Source organism: Marmota marmota, unplaced genomic scaffold (genome assembly GCF_001458135.2).
Source record: "Marmota marmota marmota unplaced genomic scaffold, marMar, whole genome shotgun sequence".
Taxonomy (NCBI): Eukaryota; Metazoa; Chordata; class Mammalia; order Rodentia; family Sciuridae; genus Marmota; species Marmota marmota.
This window is the reverse complement of record NW_025999900.1, coordinates 55783502-55790095: the sequence shown is the minus strand read 5'-3', so window position 1 is coordinate 55790095 and position 6594 is coordinate 55783502. Positions and strand designations below refer to the sequence as shown.

General features: G+C 56.1%; 1 long non-coding RNA gene across 1 annotated transcript; it reads left to right on the top strand.

Moving 5' to 3' along the window:
• The first annotated feature begins 1158 nt into the window (after positions 1–1158).
• Positions 1159–5552, top strand: LOC125615342. Its single transcript, XR_007345944.1, has 2 exons — positions 1159–2279; positions 2678–5552. It is a non-coding gene; the product is annotated as an uncharacterized LOC125615342 (long non-coding RNA).
• Positions 5553–6594: the final 1042 nt, after the last annotated feature.

Below are 6594 nucleotides of genomic sequence, written 5' to 3'. Positions count from 1 at the left end.
ACACTGAGAAGCGCAGCGGGCACGAGGCCCAGGAGGGGCTGGGTGAGTCGAGCGGAGGGGACAGGCCAGCGACCTCTGCACCAAAGGCAGGACAGAGCCCACGCCCAGCTGCCCAGGCTGCCTCCCTTGGAAACTTGGACTCTCCCCTGACTTTCCAGAGCAGAGATTTTTTTTCAGTCCCTGTGGAAACACACACACACACACACACACACACACACACACACACACACACGCAAAAGCACACACATAACAGACAGNACGAGCATGCAGAGTTTTTTCAGCTCTTGAGACACACACACACACACACACACACACACACACACACACACACGCAAAAGCCCTGAATTGTTTTCAAGGGAGAAAGAGAAAAAAAAAAGAGAGAGAGAAATCACTCAAAGCTTTGACCCTGGGCTGCCTTAAAGAGAGTGCGGCTCTGCTCACGGGCCTGGAGGAAGAGGCTGAGAATCGAGTCTCTATTTCTCCTTCTGCATCTCCCAGAGCCTGCATCTCTCAGTCGCTCAGCTGCTGACCTCTTCTGCCCTAAGCCCCAGCCCCGCCCCGCCCCTCCAGGGCTGCTGGAAGGCTCCAGGAGAGGGGGAGTCGGGAGCTCAGGGGCGGTACCCCTCAGGCTCCCCCGAGCGGGGGCTGTGCGGGGAGATGCTGGGGAGGGAGCTCTCCTGGGACACGGCTGCCCACAGCAGGATGCAGGCTGCAGGGTGGCACGCAGGTACCACAGCGTGAGTATCTCTGTGAGCTTCACTCATGGGGTCTGCGGGGAGAGCTATGGAAGAGCAGCAGGTGACACCAGGGGAAGATAAGGCTGGGGACAAAGGTAAGGGTCAGCCTTTGGACCTTGGCCATAGAACCGGAGGAGGGGCAAAGGGCCACAGGGCGTCCAAGCTCCGGTCCTGCTCTGGGTTCCCCCCACTCACCTCCCCCAAGGCTCTCTGCCCAAACCTTTCTGTGTCACCGGCCTGGCAGGGTGCCTAGGTGCCAGCACTGGGCCATATGCTCTTCCTCCTGGGCCCAGGGTCATGTTTGGTGTGGACAGTAGCAGCTGCCCCTGTCCAGCCCTCCCCAGCTGCCACCCCAGGTTGAGGTCATTTCCTTTTTTCATTTGTTCCATGAAAAAAAAAAATCTCCCTGAGTTAGTGGACAGGCAGGCTCTGCTCAGAACGAGCCCCCAGGGAGCCGCCAGCAAGCCCCAGGACAGCGCAGAGCTCAAGGAAGACGGCGGGGAACCAGAGGTGACACACCCGGCTGCTGACACCCCAGAGCCCCATTTCCCCCAAAGCCCCCTTGACTCTGTGGATATAACTGATCTCCGGCATTCTCGTCTTTCTTAATAACCACAAGCAGATGACTAGTTTGCTGCCTGTGGTCAAAATATGGAAAATGTTTTATCTTATTTCCTTCATCCTCCATTCATCCACCCATCCAGCTATTCTTTATCCACTCGTCCTTTCTCCCTTCCTTCCTCAAGCATTTTTCATCCTTCCTCTGTCCACCTGCACTTCTGTCTTTCCATCATCCACCCATCATCCATCCATCTATGCTTCCTTCCATTTTCCATCCAATATCTGGCCTTTCTTTTCATTCAAGTGTCTTCTTTTCTCTCGTCCTCATTCTCTCAACGTGTCCTTCCAACCACACAGCCATGTTTCCTTTTCCTTACCCCCATCCACCATCCTCCACCTGTCTAATCAGTCTTCCAACTGTCCCTACCTCCTTCCTATCCATCAATGCATCCACTGATCACATTTTCATGAACGCCTCCCTTCTTAGGCTGGACACTGCTTAGATTCAAACACTCACGTCTAAGTTCACGTCCACATTTTCAATCTGAATAAACCATAGACTGTTCTAGAAATATCTCAGAGGGAAGACAGACTTCAAAAGAGAAAGGGACAACTTGAGACCCGCAATACAGTAGGGGTGTCCACAGGAGGTGATGCGGGTTGGGGTGATGCCATCCCATGGCTGGTTGGAATGGATTCCCTGGATGTCCTTATGGGACCTCACGCTGCCCAGGAGGGCATCCCAGACTGAAGGGACAGAGGCGCATGGAGACATCAGAAGCAGGGAGACTCCCACACGTGGAGCAGGGCGTTGGGAGTGGAGAGGAGGAGCAGCCTGGAGGAGGCCCCTGACAGATTTGGACTTTATCAAGAAGTCAGTAAGAGTCCCAGGAGAAAGACGCACGTGGCTGCACGAGGAAGGGTGGAATGTGAGGAGCCAGAGCGTGTCACCAGAGACAGATGATTTGGAAGGTCCCTCTGGTAAGCGGCATGGGGGAGAGGCTGTGGTCAGCCAAGATGGGGGTCAAGTGGCATTGAGTGTTATCCAGAGTGCAAAGGGAGCAGGTGGTGGACAGGCGAAGAGGGTGGACCCTGAAGGGACTCCCACTGGGTGTTCAGGTGACAATGTGGGGGCTGGGGAGTGGGAGGGCTGGGGGGGTGGAGGGCGGGGGTGTCTGTGTTCAGTTATGTGGAGTCTGAGGTCTTGAGGCTCCTGCCAGGTGCCAGTTGCCAGTGGGCACACAGACCCAGAGCATGGGGCAGAGCTGGCCTTCACGCCTATTAGCCCGTCTGCCCAGGGCTGTCCTCAAAACGAAACTGGGCACTACTCACTCACTTCCAGAGTTCTCTCTGAGTGTCATGTGCCTGTCGTATTGTAGGCCAGGGGGCACACAGCGAACAGGTCCTCCATGTCCCTGGCTTCCTGGGACCTGCATTCCAAGGACGACAAGACCCACTGGACAGTTGAGGAGTCTGAGTCCCAGAGAGGTGAAGCAACCTGCCCACGGATGCAGCGGAGCTGGTGGCCAGGGGAGAGCGGAAGCCGAGGGGCTGAGGAGCTGTGGACAGGGAATGGAGCTGAGCGGGGGCTTCCCGAGACCGAGGAGCCTCTGGCACTGTGCCAGCTGCCGGGTGACTCAGCAAATGTCATTTCTGCTCAGACCAGGGCCAAGAGCCAGGCGGGGGGCGGGGGGCTGCAAGGTCCCCGGTGGGATGCCAGGGGTGGGGCAGAGCTTCCGCAGCCTTCCTTCCGGAGGCTGCTTGGTTTCCTCTCCCTCTTCCTGCGGGAACCTGCCTCCCCTGACACCCACCCCCTCCGTCCCGCCGTCTCCTCCGCTTCCTGCTCCGGCCCGGGTCCCGGGTCCCACGGCATCTTCATCTGGTCTCTTAACAAGGCCTCTCCCCTCAGCCAGACCCGGGCCTCTGGCCGATCGATCGCACACAGGGCTGACCGAGGGGGGCCGAGGCGTGTCTTCTGGCCCCTCCAAGATGCCTCCATTTGCTGCCCTGTGAAGCGGTGCTGTTTGAGCTCAGGGACTGCGTGAGGCTTTGCAAACCACATAGGACCCTTGGGTTTGCTGGGCTGAGCAGAAGCTTGAGGCCTAACTGACAGCCCCAACTGTGGTGATAAACGCTCGCGTTATGCCACTTAATCTTCACAACAAATCTATGAAGTAGGGAGCACAGAGGGGTTCAGTAACTTGCCCAAAGTCACACAGCTAGCAAGTGTTGGGCTTAGGTTTGAATCCAGACTATCCAGTCTCCACTGCCTTAATGCTGGACCATCATAGGCACTACCTTTTCAAAAACTGGAAGGACCACATTGGCTATAGGAGAAGAGGAGCTGGCATGCTCAGTATGGAGAAGAGATGGCTTGGGTACATGGGGACCAGTGGGGAATTTGGGGGACCCCTTCCCCCTCTCTTCATCTATCTAGCTCCTGCCTACCCCTTCTGACTTAACTCCAGGGTCAGCACCCAATCAGCACCCTCCTGGATGCTTGTGGAGTACAGGTGGTTATTTTGTTGCATCGAGCACATTCTCTGCACCAGGCACTGGGCTAAGCACCTAGTGGGGTTCTTCCATTGAATCCTCGTGGCGTCTCTGTCAGTGCCTGACTTGGCCAGGCAGAGGTCTCTGGTGGCAGTTGCCGAAGCCCACTGGAGTCAGCTTCAGAGAAAGGGAGCTTGGTTGGCAAGCCCCAGAGCCTTGGGGACACCTGGTCTCAGGGAAGGACTGTGGCGGACACCAGGAACCCACACTTCTCACGTTCTCCTACAGTCTGAGGCCACGGCGTCTCTTACTGCATCTCTTACCCTGCGTCCTGAGACCCCTGGGACAGGAGTCTGCTCAGTATAGAAGGAACTTCTCCAAGTCAGAGTTGTTCAGACACACAGGGGATGGCCTCGGGAGAGAGCGCCAACTCACCAGGACACATGCCAGCAAGGACAGAAAGGCTTGGGGGAGAATGTCCTGGCTCTGAGGAGGCGTGGGCCCAGGCAGCCTTCTGAGGACCCCTCCCATGGGAGCCACTTGGGGCTGGGAGATCCAGAATTGCATTTCCAATGCCTCCTTGGTGTCTTCCCAGGGTGTCTAGTGGGCATCTCCCCTATACCAGCCTGTCTCACAGATTTCCCCGTCCCTGCCCATAGCACCTCCAGCCTTCCAGATGTCCAGGACAGAACCGATGTCGCTCTCTTTGTCTTCCATTTCACATCTGATCTTCCTTGGACTCTGCTGTTCCTACCTTCAGGATCTACCAAGTCGGACTTGCTCCTACCAGCCTGGGCCAAGCCACTGGCCTCTCTCATCGGTAACTGCTGATCTCCATTTAGTCCACTCCCAGTGCAGGGGGTTCGGTGGTTTGGATAAGTGTCCCACAAAGCCCCATGTGTTAAAGGCTGGTGCCCAGCCTGGGGTGCTGTTGGAAGGTGGTATAACCTTTAAGAAGAGGGGCCTGGTGAAAGGTCTTCCCATCCCTGGGGACATGTCCTTGAAGCAGATATTGGGACCCCAGCCCCCTCCTCCTCCTGTCTTTTCCACATGGTCCTGAGAGTTAAACAGGCTTCCTCTCTACACACACCCACCATGATGTGCTGGGCTGCCACAGGCCCAAGACCAGGGCCAATCAGTCATGACGGAAACCTCTGAAACTGTGAGCTTTGCTTTTCAAGTTGATTTATCTCAGCTACTTGTTACGGTAACAGAAAGCTGATTAACACAGGAGCTTTCCAAATAAAGTCGGACCATGTCCTGAGCGCCCCCACCTACGCAGCAGAAGCCAGTCGCACAGTGGCTCCCACGATCTGGCCCCGCCTCACCTCCTCCCACTGCTCACCCCTTTCTCCCTCTCTGCAGTCTCTCTGCCCTCCTTGCTGTTCCTCCAAAGAACCAGCCGCAGTCCCCTCCTCACAGCTGTGCACGGGCTGCCCCTAGGCCGAGCCCTGTCCGCCCACCTGCCTGTTTGGCCAAGTCTCTCCCTCCCTCCCACTCTTTGCTCAATGGTCACTTTCTCGGTGAGACCATTGTGACCTCTGTATTTAAAATTGCGAGTTCCCCATGTCACCCACCACCCCAGCCCAACCCTGGTGCCCCAGGCCCTTGCACACAGTAGGATTTTTCTCTATTTCTGTTTTCCTTTCCCACAGCACTTGCAAGCTTCATATTCTGTATAATTTCAAATGTATTATTTTTCATTACAATCTGTCTCAATCCACTGAAACATAACCCATGAATAAACTCTCAGGACACTGACTTGACTTTTTCTGCTCACCGATGTGTCCAAAATGTCTACGAGAAGATTCACACAACATAGGTGCTGTCAATCAATGCGACGGTGGAAGGACAGGCTGCGAGTCGGGAGCAGGGGCTGGCCTGGGGACCCGGGTAGACTCGGCCCGGCCTTCCTCCACCCCTGCTCTCATGCAGCGTGGGTGAGCCCCTGGGGGAGACTGGACCTCAGCTGTCTCTGTGCAGAGCTCAGGGGTACTGAAAACCTCTGGAATTGTACAAAAACTTTGGGGCCGCTTGTTTCCTGGGGGAAGGAGACAGTTCTTTTCCCCACAGTGTCTGTCACCTCCTGTGGTACTGCATAATTTACTGATTTATTATGTTGCTTCTAAATTTACTAGTCCCTCGTCACTAGACTCCTGGGGGCTTTCTGGTTTTAACAGTGGAGAACCCTCGTCATCCTGTTGTTCAGGGCCTTGCCCACCAGGCTCCCCTGGGGCCCGTGACTGTGGCCCAGCTGGAGAGGTGAGCCAGTCCTCCAGGCCTCCCCAGACCCTCTCCTTCCCTGGTGGTCTTCCTACCCACACGGCCTGCCCACCATCTCCTGGGGCCTTAGCCGGAGCTCTGCCCCTCCGAGTCTGCAGGATCACGGTGGTGGCTGGGAGGCCACTGTGGAGCTCTCCGTGGTCCTGAACCGCCTCCCTGGTCCCCGCCTTGAGTGACGTGGAGGTGGTTTCTTTGGGAAGGAGATGTTTGGGGAGGAATCTTGTGGCCCCAGAGAACCTTCTCCTGCTCCTGCTCTCCTTCCATGTTCCCCTCTCTGTCTCTACCTCCCAGAACCCTAACCCGGCTTCTGTAGCTTAAATTAAACCTTATCCCTGAGAAACCTCCACAGGAAGCTTTCTTGATTTCCGCAAAACCGAGGAAGGACCCCTCCATTGTGTTTGGGGGGATCCTCTACTTCCCGTGTTCCAGTGTATGGTGCTGCCCATCTTCTGGTCCCACCGGTCAGTTGCAGGTTGTGTCTCCCTCACTGTTGTGTCCCCTGCATATAGATGATAATAAA